Genomic DNA, 19289 nt, shown 5'->3' on the forward strand with positions numbered 1-19289 from the left:
TATGATGATGTGCCTAAGTTTGATCACTATAATAATGATTATGTTCCTCAAATCCAAATTAACCTTGCAGAGGAATCTGAAGCTAATTTGAGGAATAAGGAAGTTCAAGTTCAGCAGCTTGAAAATAGTGATCAGCTTGTTCATTTCAGCTATGAGAATGAGGAGGAAAGTGTAGAAAATTTTGAAATCAGTGAAGGAAATTTACCATTATGTTTTGCTTAATTTCATTTTATCAAAAATAACTTTCATGCAATCAGAAATCAAATGTCAACAAGTTTTGATATTAACCATCTAGAAGGAAATAAAATCCTTGTTCAGGACTTCTCATATCTAGATTTGCAGCCCCAAAATTCCATTGAATGTCATGTTGCAGAAGAAGACTTGGAAGCTGGAACATATGGTCAAATGATCAAATATGATTCCCTACCATTCTATTCTGAGTCAGTTCAGTTTTTGAAAGGAAAGTTGCATAGTCTACCTGTAATAAAGGATGAGTAGTTTTTAGAAAATCATGCAGTTTCATTGGAACCAATAGAAAATAGGTGGAAACAGTCTCTTCAAGTCTTTCATGATCCAATAGCTGATGTGTTGGATGGAAGTTGTAGTCAAAGTCCTTCTCCATTAGATAACTATGACTTTGAAAAAGGTATTGATACAAACTTGGCTAGGCAACTAGTTTTCTTACCATTTTTAGAAGAAACATCATCACAAAGCTCATTTGAAAACATGCAGGGTGATAAAGATGAAGGTATTATTTTAATTTCATGGCATGAAGGCCATACACAACAGATGTACAGTTGTTTGAATCAGTTCAAGAATAGTGTATATATTTTACAAGATCCTTTTGTACAGTTTCTAGAGTCAACAAAGGAGATCAAGAATTTCCTTATCTTCTCAAAGGTTAACAAAGCTATATTTGATTTCAAGATCTCAATTTTAACCACCAACAAGCACAAGCAACAAAAGTCACCAATGTATATGATTCTTGAGTGGTTGCATTCGTTGTTTCATTTTAGCTATCCAGCAGTCAGAAAGCTGATTAGAGTAAGTAGGTAGAATTTCAGTTTGAATAAATTCAGTTTTCAGCAACAAGTTGATGTTAGATCAGATTTCAATTTGCAAAAAAGGCTGCAATTTAAGTTCAAGATTTTTAGACACAAAGATTATACAATAGACCATATACATGTGTGGGAATAGCCCAATGGATCAAGCTACTAGTCGGCGGTGTTCTTAACATTTCACAAGGAAATGCCATCCTCAAGTGGAGACACTGTTAGGTTCCTATACCAATAGGCATCATAATTTATGATTGGCTGATTTTAACTCTGTAATATGTACATACCTTTTCTTTCTGCAAATGTTTTCAATATTATAAAAATTAAAAAATGTAAAGAGGGTGTGTCCTTAAAGAAAAATCAAAGGACAAAAAGAGTAAAGAAAATGGTCAAAAGAGAAATGAAAGAAAATGAACCCCAAGAAAAAAAGAAAAAAGACCATGAAAGTGAGCAAGTCCAAATGCCACTCCTAGTTACCTTGGATGTAAAATAAAAAATTGTGTGTAGCTTGTACTTTATGCCACAATCCATGACAGTCAAAGTGTTTAAACTTGGCTAGTCCATGATTTTAATTTCATGTTTATAGATAGAGAATGAAAATCTGACCAAACTGTTTAATCTTGGTAGATAAGTAGATAGGTAGAGTAAATAAAAGGAGCTCAACTGTTTAATCTGAGCCCTTGGATGTAATAAGGAAGACTTAGATAGATTTTTTATTGTAAAAGAAAAGAAAAGGTGTTGATAAGGGCTTGCTAGCTTAAGGGCACCCTAATAAAGAGTAGAAAAAATGGTAGGATGAGCAGATGGGTAAGTAGTTGTTTGGTTGCAGAATTCTGATGAATGATTAGCTGAGATCATATCATTTACCTTCATTATCAAGTTGCTAAAGTATGGATGATAATTGAGCAGTTACACAAATTCAAGTGATTAATATCCCCATTCATTTTACCTTTATTTTCACTAATTTCCCATAATCAAAGTCAAAAGTACCTAAAACCTTAAGTTAAAGGGGCTTAGAGCATTTCTCTTACTTCTGGAGGGACCAGACCCTCGACCCAATAACTTATAGGGTCTAAGTACTAAAACCCCCTTACCAACATTCACTCCCTCCATAATACATTCATTTCATCTAAAAATCCCTTTTCCTAAGGTGAAATCACCATTTACCTAGGGAAAGTAATTAACTTTACATAAAACCCCTTTCTTCTGCAAAAAACCCACAAAAAGCATTTAGCCTAAGTTATGATGTGTAGATGTGGATATAAAAATAAATATCAATACATTATACTTAGCGCATTTTCCTTCCCGCTTTCACTTCATATTAACTTTAATTTTTATTATATTTAACTCCTGAAAAGAAAATCCCATTTCTCGTATGTTTTATTAAATCCCATATAATAATATCCCGCCCCAAGGTTTGAAATATAAACCTTATTAGTAAATTAATTAAATGGATTAATTAGTCGATCCGCAACTAATTAAGAGCCATAACCCTCCACCAAACAAAAAGGGGTTAATTAATCAAACAATGATTAATTAATAACTTGTTCCTCCAATCATATCGCCCCTGACGTCATTAAGCCTCCCTAATCTACATTAAATTAACCTTTCTGCTCATTAATACTCCGTCGAGCCCCTCCATTAACTCCCCAATCAAATCACACACCCGACCACCGTGTGATCTGACCCCTTCAAATCTAATGGCTGACGCTCATATCGGGTGGCCTCCGAAGGCCGACCTTTACCCACCTGATGTGAGCGATTTCACTGTTCACCCCGCCACTACGTGGCGCCCGATGAATGGAATCGGGCGGCCTTCCCTCAAAACCGCCCATGCCTCATAAGCAGTGCGATGGACCTTCAATACTGCTTCCCTACCATTTCGATAAACCGCCCGTCTGTTCATTTAATTGACTTTCACGCCATATTTCAAAATTCTACCTGTTAAACCTTATAATGTGAAAACCTGTGTTTTCATGGTTTTCGCCCGTTCGACTGTGTAAACCTATGAAACCCTCCAATGCCTCCCTGAACCTCTGCAACACGATTTCACCATATGTTTTCCATCCAAAACTCTATTGTGACCCCTTTCCCAATCATCCCTATGCCAGAGAGCCATCAAGCACCCTTCATGAAGGCCTGTGTTCTCTTAAATAATATTGAATTTTTTCAAGTTATCAAACTAAGATCAAATCTTGGATAAACAGTTCTGATGCTAGTCACAGAAGTGGTTTATTCCAAGAATCAACGGAAAACCTCATTCAGAACTTGTGCTCAGAGGATCAATTACACAATTACACACAGAATAGAGAAGAAAACAATCACACAGAGCTATGACTATCAAAATAGAGCAACCAGACAGAGAATACAGTTACAATACAAGTGAACAAAATATGCTGATATACACAAAAACAAAAGGATTTACTGTTGAAATAAACAGTAAAAACCTAAAATATACAGTGAAGGTAAAAGGACACAGTAAAGAATAGTCAAAGTGTATTAGGGTTAAAGAGTATCATATTGAAGACCAAGTCAAGTAAATTAGCTAGCATGAAGATAAATAGCAAGGAAGACAATTACAAAGCATACAAATTCATGTCAAAGTGAAGACAGATGAAAAAACAAAGTGGTAAAAGTAAACAGTAAATAGTAAAAGTAAAAATGGATGCAGCAAGGGTTAAACAGAGATGAAAACACTTTCACCAGCAACAATGAATTTTATCCAAAGAAAAAGTGAAAAACAGCTAAAAGAAATTTAAGGTTAAATGATGAAATCAGAGCAGAAATGGTACATTCTACAGAAATTTCTTGTTTAGTCATCGTTTTTCAGAAACTATTGTGTAAAATACAAGAAGTATTTTAAGAAACTGGAGGAATTTTTCGTTCCTAACAGGCTAGTCTACAAAAACCTATCTCACTTTTTACACAGGTATTACAAAACATGAGATAAGTGCATATCTTCACAGCCTATTTTTCGGACTGTGTAAAGTCCTGTTTTAGACATCTTTTTGCAGAGAATATTGTGAACAGCTGGAGCTGAATTTTGGGAAACTGAGAGAGGTTTATCTCAAAAACATTCTTATCTACAATAACCTCTTTCATGTTTTACATATCTATCTTGGATTGAGACATAAAAGCGTATCATGGGACCCTATGTTAGCAGAATTTCTGGGGCAGAATGCACAAAGGAAGGAGGCAGTTAGTGATTGGGATGCCTCATCATCACTTAAGAGTTTCTATCATATTCGAATTTCTCTTCTTTTTCACCATAACTCCATAAAATTAGTTCCAAATAGATTCATTAGTTTTGAATGTCCTTTATTTAAGTTCCATTAATGTAAAACAATTTGAGATATTTGTAAAGCCAATCTTGATATTTTTTCAAGATATTTCAGTTTAGAATTTGTATAAATACTTCTTCATTTGAAGTATTTTGGGTGGACTAAAAAGCATTTCTGTAGACTTTTTGTTTTTAGCTAAAGGAGCTATTGTAATCAAGGCTAGACTGGTTTGCTAGATTAAATAAAGCTGGGGACATTTCACTCGATTCATGTGCACTGTGGGAAACAAATAAGTATCATTTCTCTGAGTTTGAATATTGTTTTCCTTTATGTTATGAAATATCACATGTGTTTTCTTATAATTCTTAAAAGAAAATAGGGAATAATACTATCAGAATTAGCATAAGTGCTCTCTGTTTTAACTATTTGCTAATTTAATGTTTTCAACTAAATTGCTTAAGTCCGGGAATTCTTAATTGCTCCCTCACTTCTGTAATTCATTCCTTCTATTGGCCCCTAGTACAGGATTCTTAATTACCCTCGCTATTTTCCAAACTTCCCTTCTTCATCTTAACCCATGTTAAGGATACTTCATTTCCCTTGGCCCTGGTTAAGATTTCCATCCATTGAAACCTTTCATATTTGTCCCTATTATGCTAGCTTGCCTTGTGAACTCTTACCTCAGTCATTAATCAAATCCTGTTAAACCTTTCCTACTTGACTTCATAGCCAAATGGCCTGAATGCCTGCTCCGCCCATCTGTTTCCTTAATTCCACCAAACAAATCAAAACAAAGTCCTTAAGCATTAATAACTAGCCTAATATCCCATCAAACAAAGCTAAGTTATAAAGAGAGATCCCTCTCTGGACTTAGGTTGGCTAGAACCTGGGTCTAAAACATTGGTTTGTGGTTACCTCAGAAATTTATTTCTTTAACCTTGAGAAAATTATGAGTGATAATAGGGGACATAGTTGCAGACAGTATGCTATGTGGGTAGGATACCTAATTCCCCGACTCAGCTCCGATATCCCTGAAGGGATCCCCGATACACAAAATACCCAAAGGAGTTGCAAGTGAAGGAGGCTACCTTCACTTACAATCCGATGTTGTCTCGTATTTAGCTCTGCTTTTACTAGAGTGGTCCTGGTAGTATGAGTGTAGAAGGATTTCTCTCTTTTAATGACACTAGTTTTGGTTTCTGATCTTGGGCAGTTTACTCACACTGCCTATCCCAAGATCCTAGCCTGAACTAATGTTTGTTTGCTCTAGAAAGAGTTACTAATTGATTTTAGGTAGATTTTAAGTGTACTTTGTTAGAGTCTTCAGTAGGGGTGTTGATGTATGATATTTGGTGGGACTCTGACTCAAAATCATGCAAAAGACAATGCTTGTAAATTTTCAATTTCGATGAATAAGTTATATTCTACAAAGGGAGAGTCTTTCATACATCAATATTCATTCCATGCATCCTATTCATTACAACACTAGCATAACTGATAGAAATTTTCAATGCTCTCTAACAACTACTGAAACCAAATAATGTAGAACTTAACTAGCTAAGCAGAATAATGAATAAAAAATTTTGATTTTTTCTTTTATGAAAATAAAAACTTTTAAGAAGAAAAACTATTTTCTAAAAAAAAAATAAATTCAGGACACAGATCTTGCAAACAAAACACAGCTACAGATCCCTTATCAATCCAGAAGCAAGTTTCCCAACCCTTTGAGGTCACAGACATAGCTGTATATCAAAATTTGGGTGATTAATGCTCTGTGCTAGAGGCCATAGAGAGTTACTGGAGGTACTAATGCTTTTTTTTTGTAGACATAGAGTTTTATAAAGCTATGTTTACACTGCTAACCTATGTTAGTGAGAGAAAACACTTCAAAACATGGCTTTGGGGATGAGATCCAGGGCTGAGCAAATGAAAGAAGAGTGCTGCAAGGTCGTGGTGGGTCAGAAAAGGAATGCAAAAGTACAGGAAGGTTTAGGAGGAGGAGGAAACTAGGAGCTTTCTGGGTAAACTGGGAACTAATGTGTAGTCCCTAACGGAGTCGCCATTTATGCTATAGGATTAAATGCACGGTGTATAGAGAATGAAGAAACCCTCAAGGGTCTTCTCGGGACCCTTGGTAGACTGTAAGATTATCTGCAGCTGTCAAAAAGCTACATGCATGTCCATAATCAATAACTAACTATCAAAGCAAAATAGATTCATTACCTCAAGCCTCCAACTAGATTTGTTGGAGAGCGCAATGTAGCTAGGTGGAAGTCCCCTGAGCCGGCTCTAGATCAAGTCCTGTACATAGAAGAGACAAGCATAATCACAACATAAAACCTTGATAATTAATACATGAATATATAAAAGACATCTAGTTACACATAACTAAGCTATCCATGCTAAAAGCCAGTGGACAAACAAATAAATGAATGATAGTACCAACACCACATAGTAGACAGTACAACTGCAATTCTATATTAATGTTGGAAGAGTGATTACAACCATTTGTCACATCACCCTTCCCTTACCCCTCCAGCGCCTCTCTCTCGCTCCCTTCTTACCAACCTCTTATGCTTAGATTTGAGACTATGCTCGACAATCAAGTAAGCTATCCTTTCAAATGATCTGACCTCCATCACAATAGCCCTACCTCTTCTTATGTAGAATTTGAGATTAGGGTTGCCAAGTTTCTCCGTGAGTTTCTTTAGGTAAAAGCAATTATGTTTCTGTGATTTTGAGCTTTTTCCCATTTTCCTCCTTCTTTAGGATTAGAAATCCCACAAATAAGTTGAAATTTGATGTTTCCTTGCTTTTCTGAGTAGATTTAGGAGGGAATATAGAGATATTTATGAGTCAATTTGCTCCTTTGACCTTTAGATCCTCATTAGGGTCCACTAACGCTATCCTCGAACTAACAAGTAGAGTTAGTGGGGTCACTAACACTCCCTTAGGCTTACAGAGAAGCTTTATAAAGCATGTTGTCAGTGTATAGGCAACGTTAGTGTGGAAACAAGGCCTGTGAATTTGTTTATTGCTTCAGCCATCATGTCTTTCCCCTCTGAGCTGATGAGGAGGTCATTTTGCTATATAACAAAGATGTATAGAAACCATTTTGCTCTAAAGTACATAGTCAATAAGCCTGTGTTGGGGGGGACGATCTGTAGATGGTTGTTGCTATTTTAGGAGTATGATTTTGAGGTAATTGTGAAGCACAGATGATTGAATGTTGGTCCTAATCATCTCTCCTGGATTGAGTCTGGTGAGGAGCCTACTAGTTTGGAAGAAGGGTTGCCCGATGTGCAACTCTTTGTTGTTCGTGTCGCAAACGGTCACATTACTGACATAATCCAGTTTTTAACAACTAGCACAACCCCAAAAGGATATTCTATGCAGCAAAAGAAGGAGTTGGTGGTTCACACGGCTTATTTTTCTGTGATTGCTAGACACCTATATAAAATGGGTTGTGATGAGATACTACGCCGATATGTCCCAGAGTTTGAATTACCAAGCATCCTCGCAGAAGCACATGGAGGAGTGGCAAGAGGACAATATGTAGGAAGAGAGACTTCGAAGAAGATCTTACGCAAAGGAATTTGGTGGCCAGTAGTACATAAGGATGCAAAAGCGTACTATATGGCATGTGATTCTTTCCAAAGGACGGGGAAACCATTGCGAAGGGAGGAATTTCCCTTGAATCCACAAATATCTTTGTAGGCATTTGATAAGTGGGCAAGTGATTTTGTGGGTCTGATCCAACCACTAGGGAAGAAGACTGGAGCATGATATATTATTACAACAATTGAATACTTGACGCAATAGGCAGATACGCAACTGGTAAAGGATTGTAGCACAACTACTACTGTGAAGTTTTGAGTTTATCCTATCCCGATTTGGCTTTCCTAAAATATTAATGATTGATAGGGACACACACTTCTTAAACAAAACGATTGTCACGATGCTTGAAGAATTCTAGGTCTATCATCACAAAAGTATGCCCTATCACCCTCAAGCTAATGGTACAGTTGAAGCCTTCAAAAAAATTATGGAGAGAACTCTAATTAAGGTCTGCAAAGCGAAGCAAAATGATTGGGATGTACGCATACCAGTAGTCTTGTTGGAATATAGAACTACTTGTAAAAATATGACAGGCCAAACCCCTTTCAGATTGGACTATGGGCAAGAGGCTATGATGCCCATGGAATATATTATGTCAAGCCTACAGATTGAAGCGCTGACTGATATGGCTGATCACAAGATTATGGAGGAGCATCTCGCGCAGCTAATGGAATTGGAGGAGGATTGGGTTTTAGCTGGATTTCACCAACAGGTGAAAAAGGAGCACGAAAAGGCTTGGCATGATCGACATATAAATCAGCGCACCTTCCAGGTTAATGATTTGGTCTTGTTATATGAAAACAAGTTTACAAAATTTTTGAGAAAGTTTCACATGCAATGGCTTGGACCATATGTGGTAAAGGAAATTACAGATGGTGGCGTAGTTCAGCTCACGAAGATTAATGGAGAATTGTTTCTAGGCAGAGTCAATGGAAGTTGATTGAAGTTGTACAAGGATGATCCCACCCCTACACAGTGACTATATGATGGAGGGATAGTCTTAGTACTCCAGGCAGCTGCAAGGAAGTACGAGACTATAAACTACACTGCCCAAAAATTGGAAAGACGAAGTAAGAGGGTTGCACGATGGAAGAAATTAGGGCACCAAGGGGAGCTGCGCCATGGAGGTTGGTGCCATGCAGCTGGGTCAAAAAGTAGTCGTTGGGTGCACTATAGATGATTGGATGGAAAATTTTCCGTTAGGAGGAGCGGGGAGGGTGCATTTAGGGGGAAAATCATTGGAAATCTGCCGCAAAAGATGCATTAATGATAGAAAATTGGAGGGAACGGTTGGATTCGAATTCAAATTCGTCTATAAATCTGGCAGGCTGACCACCATTCAAACACTTTTCTTTCAACGAGTTTTCCTTAATCTTTGCTGCCAGAATGATTGTTGTATGTCTGAGAAGGTTTGGGAGAATATTTTAGCACAACCAGAGTTCACCAACTTACCTGAGTGGCTCCAAGAGATCATCTTTGAGAGAATGACGACCACTCCACCCACAACGAAAGGTGTGCCATGCAAATTCACACCCTCCGCTGAAGCATAACCCCCTATTCCAACGAAACTTCCAACTACGGTACCTAAGTATCCTAGACATAAGCCCTCTGCAGTTGATAAAAAATAAAATAATTCACAGCAAGTTCTGGTGAGGCAATCACCGTGAAAAATCCCCACAGAGATTCGCTAGAAGGGGAAAATGGACAAAGTGAAGCAGTTGCATGAGCCCCTTGACTTAGATGAAGAAGAACTTTGCGGAGGCATCGAGGAGATGGATGCCAAAGAGGGTGAGCCTATGAATCGACTCCTGAAGTACATCCCATCGCATAAGAGCAAAGCCAAGGTGCCTAAAGACCCAAACACTGCCAAATTCATGGTCTCTACACCATTGTTGCCAAAGAAGGTGGTGTTTGAGGGCACGCTATTGGGTTGCATTCCATTGCTTAAGCTGGAGGATTGGGACTTCGCAGATCATGAGAATTTCCCTCAATTTGCGCCGAACAAATATTTGGCTAAAATATACTATGAGGAAACTGGGGTCACATGCTTAGAACTGATGAAGTGGGTCCTGAAGTTGAGAAAGAGGGCCTTTTGAACATGCTCTGGGTGCTACACTTCAGCCGAACAAACATTAACATTGTGTGTGTTAAAAAATTTCTCACCCTAGTGCACGATGGGTGTGTCTGGCTGGGAGAACCCATCCCTATCACTGACATGTTGATCCACCGGATCACCTTGCTGCCCTATCAAGGTGTGGATCCAACAGAAGCTTGTGTAATGTGCTTCTCAGGCTCAACATTCTAGTAGAAGCAGAATCAACAGACAAGATATAGAAACTGGTTATAACAGTCAAGGAGTCAAAAGACGAAATCATTCGAGTCCGATTTCAACTACAATTACATATTTCAGAGATGCAGTTGAAGCTGCAGACAACAACTCCACCAGAGGTTTGGGAGTAGCATGGAGTAGCTATAAAGGAGGGCATGGCCACATTAGACGTAGTAGTAAAGGACTGCACATAATTATTTGAGCAAGCCATGGAGCTTTCGACATCTCTGCAGGAGGACCCCACTCTGCAGAAGATCAGCACTAACCTTAGGGAAAAGCAACAACAATTTGATGAGATAAGGTCAACTGCATGCACTTTGGTGTCAGTCCAACGGTTCGCGCTATTACAGGATGGAAAGTAGAGGAAAATTGAAATTGAAGAGTTGCGCCGAAAAGAGGCCATTCTTAGGGCCAAAATCGAGCCTTGGACAAAGGAAGCCAGCCAACTCACTCTGTTAGTGCAGAACAAGTTAAAAGGCATTCGACAGATGCAAAGGACAATGGGCCTCACTATGGAAGGCCCCACTACAAAGAATCTAGTCGAGGAAGTGCAGCAAACAGCAATGCAGGGAACAACTGAACTTCATGTTCTAAAGTTGGAGTTCCGTGAACTCCAAGACAAGATTTAAGCGCAAACTGAGTGACTCGAGGATGAGTCACCAAATTGTGTTGGGATGGGGTCCCTGGGGCAAAGTTTTGTCAAATTTTGTAAGTCTTTTTTTGTAAAGATGTAAAGTCTCTGTGATTTGTGGAAGGAGAGTGTGAAGATAGTAAGAGTCAAAGGGGCTTTAGTCCCTTAGTTGGGTAGGTGATAGGAAGTTTTGAGACCTGCCCATGGTCCACGGACCATGGTATTGTAAGAAAAAAGGCTATAAATAGAAGAGTGATAACGAGTCTAGAAGGTAACTAATTGATAGAAATATTTGTATGGGCAAGTAAGCTAAGGAAGGAAAGGTTTGTTTCCTGTACTTAGGTGAAGGCTCCTGTAGCTGAGTGCGCAGAGACCTTGGTAAGTCCACAGGCTGAGTGCGCGGGCCCCTGTAGCTGAGTGCGTAGGGAAAAAGAGTCTGTATCTGAACGATTATATCTAATAAAGATTGTTTTGATCCAATACTTGTGCATATGTGGATTATTTCTTACTTCTGCAAGTTTCTATATTTTCACTCTATATCACAATTTATATGAATCAATGCTTATTTTATGTGCGAAAGTGATATATCAATATAATTTATACATGTTATGAATAATTAAAGGCCTTTGTGAAGATATAGATATTGTTTAAGTGAATTACTGTAATTATCTGTCTCGTAAGGGTTAGGGTTCGCAAAGATAGAAATAAGCCTTAGGAGCCGTAGGAACCTATCACACAGACCTCTGGATGCGGAAACCTGGTTCTTTCATCCCCTAATATTGCTTCGGGTGAGACTGCAGCCTGTGCTATGCAAGTTGTTGCTGAAAGGGACAACAGTTTAGGGTTTTGTTGGTTGGCACAATTAACTTTGAACCTGGGTCAGGCCCCATCAAGCCAACACTCCCTCCTATTTCTGCATCTATAGTTTTACAAAATGCCTCTTTATTTTTTCAAAGTTATTCTAAAAAATATGTTGATGATGATGATTTTAAGGAGATTTATGCAAATATGTCATGGATCATAGGTGGATTATTACCATTTGCAGGGAAATTTGTTGTATCACCTTGGAAAACTTTGTATCCCCACTAATGAATGAATACATGTAATCAGAGATGCACATACCTCTCTTGTGTCAGGTCATTTTGGTGTAGGGAAAACTTTGTATCATTTGCAGAGGTTATGTTATTGGCCTCACATGAAAAATGTTGTGACTCGATATGTAAAGGGATGTGTGTTGTGTTCAGTTAGCAAGCCCACTAATAGAAAATTGGGGTTGTACACACCACTCCCTATTCTGATTCGTCCATGGAAAAGTGTGTCAACAGACTTTTTAGGTGGTTTGCCTTTGTCTAGGAGAGGTCATGACTATTTGTATGTCATTGTGGATCGATTTAGCAAAATGTGTGTATTAATGCCTTGTAAAAAGTAGGTCACTGTAGAGAAGACTTCTCATCTCTTCTTCCAATTTGTATGGGTCCACTTTGGTCTGGCCAAATCCATTGTGTCTAATCAACACTCTCGCTTTATTGGAGATTTTTGGATGAGTTTGTGGAGAATGATGGACACCAAGTTGAAGAGGAGCACGGAATTTCATTTGCAGACCGACAAACAGACATAAGATGTCAACCGCACAGTGATACACTTACTCCGAGGCTATTGTGGCAAGCATACCAAGTTGTGGGATGAGAAACTTCCTTATGGACAACATGCATATAGCCGAGTAGTGCATTCATCCACATAGAGCTCACCATTCGAGACATGCTTTGGTTATTTATCAAAGGATACTTTAGACATGGTCTTTAGGAGAGATGAAGATTCCAATGGGCAAGATGACAAGGACAAAGTGGGAAGTTCATTCAGTGAATTCAGTTGATTCACCAGATAGTGAAGGAGAAGTTGGAGAAGAGTCAAGCTCAATACAAAGGCCGACATGATAAGCACTGAGTCGATCACCAGTTTCAGCTTGGAGACAAAGTATGGCTCCACATCAACAAATATAAAATGAAAGGGGAAGGAAGTTGCGACCGATCCGATATGGCCCATTCACCATATTGGAGAAGATCAAAGACAATGTTTTTCGTCTCGATTTTCCAGCATACATGCAGATGTACTCAGTGGTGAACATTGAAAACTTGAAGCTTTATGAGCCTCCATTGATCATGGACACTAAAGAGGTTAGACATGTTCCTATAGTGGAAAATTTTTCACCAGAATATTTGGACAATCTACCAGAAGATATCATTCTCGATAGGAAGACTAGGAATTCACGACAATGGGATGTGGAGTACCTTCGTATTGGCTTCAAATAAATGCATCCAAGTAAGGCTCGATGGATGGAAAAGGAGAAAGTGAGGGAGAAATTCCCTCACTTTCCAATTGACTGATAAATATTTTGGCTGTCCAAAAGCTCATTAGTGGGGAGGAATGATCTGGGAGGATCCAGAAATACAAGTGGCATTGAAAATAGCTCAAAAATCAAAGTCATCAGATGGAAGTGAAACCAGGACCAGGTCGTAGTGCTCGTCACCCTAATTCCAATGGTGTGAATGACACTCAAATCCAAGTTCGTATGCTCAAGATATAGATGGTCAAATTTCTGGTCAAATTAGGGCCAAGTGGTAGACTTACGAGCCAACCAATTGGTAGAATCTTGATGCATGGAATCCAGCGATTGGGAATAGGTGATTTTGTCGAATCCTTAATTTTTCTAATGAACCTTATTTTCTGATGCAAATTTTTTAACCATTACATTTAAAAGAATAAAAAAATATGAAATAAAGTGGCAGGCCACCACCCCCGCCGCCCCCAAACCACAATGTTACATATATAACCAAAATATGTTATGGTGGTAGGTGGTAAAACCCCACCAGCGCATAGCCCGAAGGCCAACCAATATACATTGTCGACATCTCATAACCGTCGAAGCTATATCACATGTGAACACAATTGTTGCCATAAATATGTTAACCGTTGGATCAATAAAACAAACACACCATCCATATGGGGTTCGGTGGGGTTGGAACCCCCGACTACCCGTGCCCAACTTGGTACCTTTGCCAACAGGCCAAACGACCCACATTGTAATTCGCCAGAGTCATAATTATAAAATTTTATACTCTATTTTGCACATTTTAGCACCAGGAATCCATCTGTGCAGTGTGTTTCTCTAGCTGAGCTCTCCATTTTTCAGGTCATCATCCAAATTGGAGGTATAAGGGTCATTTTTGTAAAGTTTCTTGTAACTGGTTTCTTTGATGCCACTTAATAAAACAAGGCCTCCCCACTTTTGAGCAAGGCCCAGAAACATAGCCCACATTGGGTGAACTCCATAATCAAATCGTTGTGTCTTTGATCTCATGTTTGCTTATGATTTCCACTTCTTTTCATGTGGTTTAATTTACTTGGTTATTATTCTCTTTTATATGGAATTTTGAATGCACCCTTGAAGTTAAAACATCTGGATCATTGGGGGACCTATAGCTTGAGTACCAGATGGTTCTTCATCATTTTCTTCTGCAAGTGACTCATCATACTCCTCACTAATGCTAACTAGTTCATTAGCACTGGTTTATGGGGGTTGTTTCTATTCTTTCTCAACGTGTTCATCCACTTTTACAACAATGGAGTCAATGATCCTCTTGGTAATTTTATTATAGCATATGTATCCCTTGTTGTTGTGTGAATATCCTAGAAAAATTCCTTCATCTTCTCTTGCATCGAACTTGCCAAGTTTTTCATTATTTCTCTTGATGTAGCATATGCTACCAAAAACTCTGAAGTGTTTGATTGTTGCAGGTCTATCATACCACAGTTCATAGGAAGTTTTGTCACTATTCGGTCTAAAATGAGATTTGTTGAGGATAATTGTTGTTGTATGAATAACGTTTTCCCAAAACCTCTGTTGCAACATTCCTTTCGATCATCATTTTTTTCTTTACCTTTGCCATTTACAATTTACATTTTTTTTTCCATTTTCCATTTGATAGACTAATCACTCCTTTTGGAATTATTTTTCCAGGAGCATTGTTTCCAAAAGTCACATTACCTTTGTCAACTAGTTTCCATGTCAAAAACTTGCTTTTGTCTCGTGACATATGCCTGGAACATCCATTGTCCACATATCAATGGCTCCCACCATTCTGAGAATACAAAGCAATATCACATTGCTCTGATTTCTCCTTTTATTTATGGACTTTGGGATTTTGTTGAATTTGATCAATTATTGGCTCTGACCTTTTTTTATTAAGCCTGCAATTGATTGTTATATGCCCAAATTTTTTACATTTAAAACATTGCACTTGATAATTCAGGGGAGCAAAATAATTATTGTACCTGGATCTGCTTTTCCTTTGTTGAAGTCTTCTCTTAGATCTGAGCTGCCTGTAAGATATATTAACTCTGCAATTTGTTGCTTTGTGGCCATAGTTGGTGCATGTGAAACAATACCCTAGGAAAATATCATTGTACCTAGAAGGTTGTCTTCTACGCTGGGCTAAATTATGGGTAGTTCGATTTGCTTGGCCAACATTCTTCTTTTGTTTTTACTGATTTTTATGGATCTGATTTTTTGGTTGCGTGTCTCCCTTTTTCTACTGCACAGGCCCTTCTTTAGCTATTGGAACAAAGGTAATTTCTTTCTTTCCTTTTAACTCTATTTTTGTGCTAGACTCAACTTCAAATCCAAGACCACTACGATCTTTAGATACACGTTGAGCCTCCAATATCTCATTTAAATCCTTAGTCCCTTTACTGAATTTTTGATTAAAATTGAGTTGTGTTTTGGCCTTCTCCAACTCCTTTCTTAGCAACATGATTTCTCCTTCCATATTCTCACATGCTTGAACCTTTTCATTTAACTATTGGTTCAGGGATTCTTGAATTTTCTTATCTTCTTTTATTTGCAAGAGAAATGGCTCAACAACCTCAACCTTTTATTTTGTCAAGGACTCCTTCAAGACTTTCTTTCTCTTCCTCGACTTTTCTATTTCATCAATAGCACTTATCAATTCTCCTTCAAGGTCTACTTCTCTTTCTTCATCACTAGAATTAATAACCTCGACTTGCATAATTTCTATGGCCATAAGCATAAATTATTTAGGGCTCTCATCATATTTTTCCTCATCTGAGGATTGGTTGAGTTCACTTTACAAGGAGATCTCTTCTTGAACATAAAAACCTCTCTTCTTAGTCTTCTTTTTTTCCTTTTGAACCTTCTTTAATTTTTCTTTAGGATTGTAATCCTTCTTCTTCTTTTCAGGACACTTCGATGCATAATGACCAACTTTTCCATAATTAAAACATTTAAATGGTAACTTTCCTTTATAATTGCATGATACTCACTTGAGCTTCCTCACAACATTGGCTTCTTCTTCATTTGATTCACAACATGATTCATTATGCTCATCCTTACACTTCTTTTCTTCTTTGAAGGTTGATTCTTTGGTTGAAGACTTGCCTTTATAAATCCTCATCTCATAGGTAGTGAGTATTCCAAGGAATTGATATAAAGTGAGAGTGCCTAGATTAGTCATTTCTTCAATGGTTGGCACCTTGGTATTAAACCTCAGCAAATTCTCATATCGTCCGAGATAGCTTTCGCAGATGTGAAATTCATTACCTTGAGAATCTCTGATTCAGGTAGGCCAGCAAGAAACACATTCATTGCCTTCGCATTGCACGTGAACTCCAACTTTTTGTCTTTGGTAACAGTTATTAGAGGCCTTTGATATGATTCTTCCACAACATCCCATACATAAGCTCCAAGTGATTGAATGTAGGTCTTCATCCTCACTTTCCAACACACATAGTTTGTTCCATTGAACATTGGTACCCTGTTGGTAAATACCCCTTCGAGGTTTTCCATGGTCCTTGGTCTTCATTTTAACTGTTAAACTGATCCTAAAGGAACCTTCTCTGATACCAATTGTTAGAAATAATGGAAATCATAACACTACTGAGAGTGGGGGGTGAATCAATAGTGTGACCAAATTTTACAAATTTCCACAAATTATACTTTTCAATCACTTTAGCAATAGGTCATGGATAAAAAACACAACTCAATCCTAAGAAACATAATATCATAAGAACATGAGAAACATAAACACAAGACATCAATCTTCCTTTTATTACAAGTTTCAACTTGATTACATCAATGCCCCACAAGCTACCACTTGTAGGTTTATCCACTCCTATTGAAAGGAACTTCTATCCTTTCTCGTTTTTCAGCTACCACTGAAGGGGACTCTTGCCCCTACTCATTTATCAGTCTCTACTAAAAGGGACTATTGCCCCTTCTCATTTACCAATACCCACTAGAAGGAGCTCCAACCCCTTATCTGCAAGCTACCACTTGTTGGCCTTGGTAATTCATTTTTCATCCATTTTCAAACTAGAACCAATATACCTCTTACCTCATAAACAAGTAAATTTTTCTCTCTTCAATTGCTCATCAAAGGCACCATAAAAGAACCTTCAATAATCTCTGATTATTGATACAAACACCTTTAACAATCTTTGATTACTGATACAAAACACCACCAACAATCTCTAATTACTGATACAAAACACCACCACCTTCAACAATATTTCAATACTGAACAAGTCACCAAGCTCTATACACCAGTAGCATCAACCCCAATTACCAATGAATTATATGCATCTTTGAAACACCTTTCAGATACCAAGATTGGTCTTTGTCTCACCCTTGATGCATACCACCATCATGCATCATGCTACACCAACAACTCTCACAAACACTATGCAACACTCTACTCTTTCATAATTTGACACACTCATTCATCACTCTACTGCTCGACTTATGCTTTTAATGAATTCTTAACTTATAGTTTTGGTATTGTACTTGAGTTATCTTGCTCTTTGATCTACTGCATGGTTTTTATTATTTTTTCCTTTGACCTATTCAAGTTGGTCCTCTAAATATGATCTTCATGTTATCTTAAGGTCCTTTGCGAATCTCAACTTTTTTGTGAGTTTTTCTACTATTTTTAGTCAATTTTGGCCTTTTATAGATTTATCCAAGCTTAGCTAAAGTTAATGACCTTCCAAACTTGGCCAAAAATAACAAAACTTCCTCCTTCGCTCTAAGTCTGCCAAAACTACCTCTTAGCAGGTAGTTTTGCCAAGAACAACCTCCAAAAATAGTTGTAGACCCATCCATGCCTGTATTGGGATCATCCCGCCAAAAATAATTGCCATCTCATCTTTCCATGCCAAAACTAAAGGCTTTTTAACTTGTCGCTACCACTAAAAATATCCTTACTGCTAAATAGAGCGTCCCCGGGCCTATTTCTTTTATAATGTGAATGCTACCGAAATTTGCGTATTTTAGTCCTTAGCCCATTTTTCTTAAGTGTTGAATATTTTCCTCATGTGACCGGGTCCTGTGACCTACGGCTGAGCACTTAGGTGTTAATCCCTTCAAGGTCTTATCAGGGCCTATTTCCCTGTGTAAATGTTCAACGCTCTCGGTTCTCTAGATCGCATAAGAAACAACCAAAATCCAAATCCAACACCCAAAGCTCCCTATCCTAACACTTTTTCAAAATTCCATTATAAAAAAAGCTACGGGATCTGAGATTTTCAGGGTATGGCCCCGCCTTAATACAACCTTCCCTTTGTTATGTGCTCTCTTGGGTCCTCTAGTGCTCAATACGTCCATAAAATTATTTTAACAAATATCTATGGGGGTTCTAACCTCTCGGTTTTCTCTGCTACTATTCCTTTCTTACCACAATCCTGGCACTCTTTTTTAATTAATAAATAGTTACCGAGTTCCGACCTTTCGGGGTAGGCCCACTGCCACTTAGCCGCTCTTGTGCACCGATAATAGTGTTGCCTTGTTGGCCCACTCCACTTGACTCCTTCCAATCTTCTCTCTTCACCTTTCGGGTATGTCCCACCTAACACTTCTGCTCTAGATTCCCTAGTGCCCAAAGCTTTTGGGAATTCCTTTTGTAAAGAGTTACGGGATTCTCGGGTTCCAAGATTTGGACTTTTGTAGGCCAATCTTTGGCTGCCTCTATCTTTTGATCCAAGAGGCCATTTGTAGACTTCTTTATACCATTGGAAATCTATTTCAGATCAATTTCTAGTTGAGTGGATCCGATGTAGTCTTTGAGCTCATCTGCTACATGAAAATTGGCTTCAAACTCTCTTCTATTCTTTGCACCTTGACCCTTCTTCTTGTGCCTAGAATCTTCTCTTCTAAGACATCTCTTTGGAACTTGTGCCACCTACTGCCACCTATTGACAACATATTTCCAACCATCTGCTTAATGGACACCCTATTTCCATCAATGAATATCATGTTTCCATCAATGAAAACATATTTCCAACACCTTTCTCTTCCACTATTC

The sequence above is a fragment of the Pinus tabuliformis genome, chromosome 2_1, assembly GCF_031772625.1.
Source record: "Pinus tabuliformis cultivar Carrire ecotype Pingquan chromosome 2_1, CPIR1, whole genome shotgun sequence".
Classification (NCBI taxonomy): Eukaryota; Viridiplantae; Streptophyta; class Pinopsida; order Pinales; family Pinaceae; genus Pinus; species Pinus tabuliformis.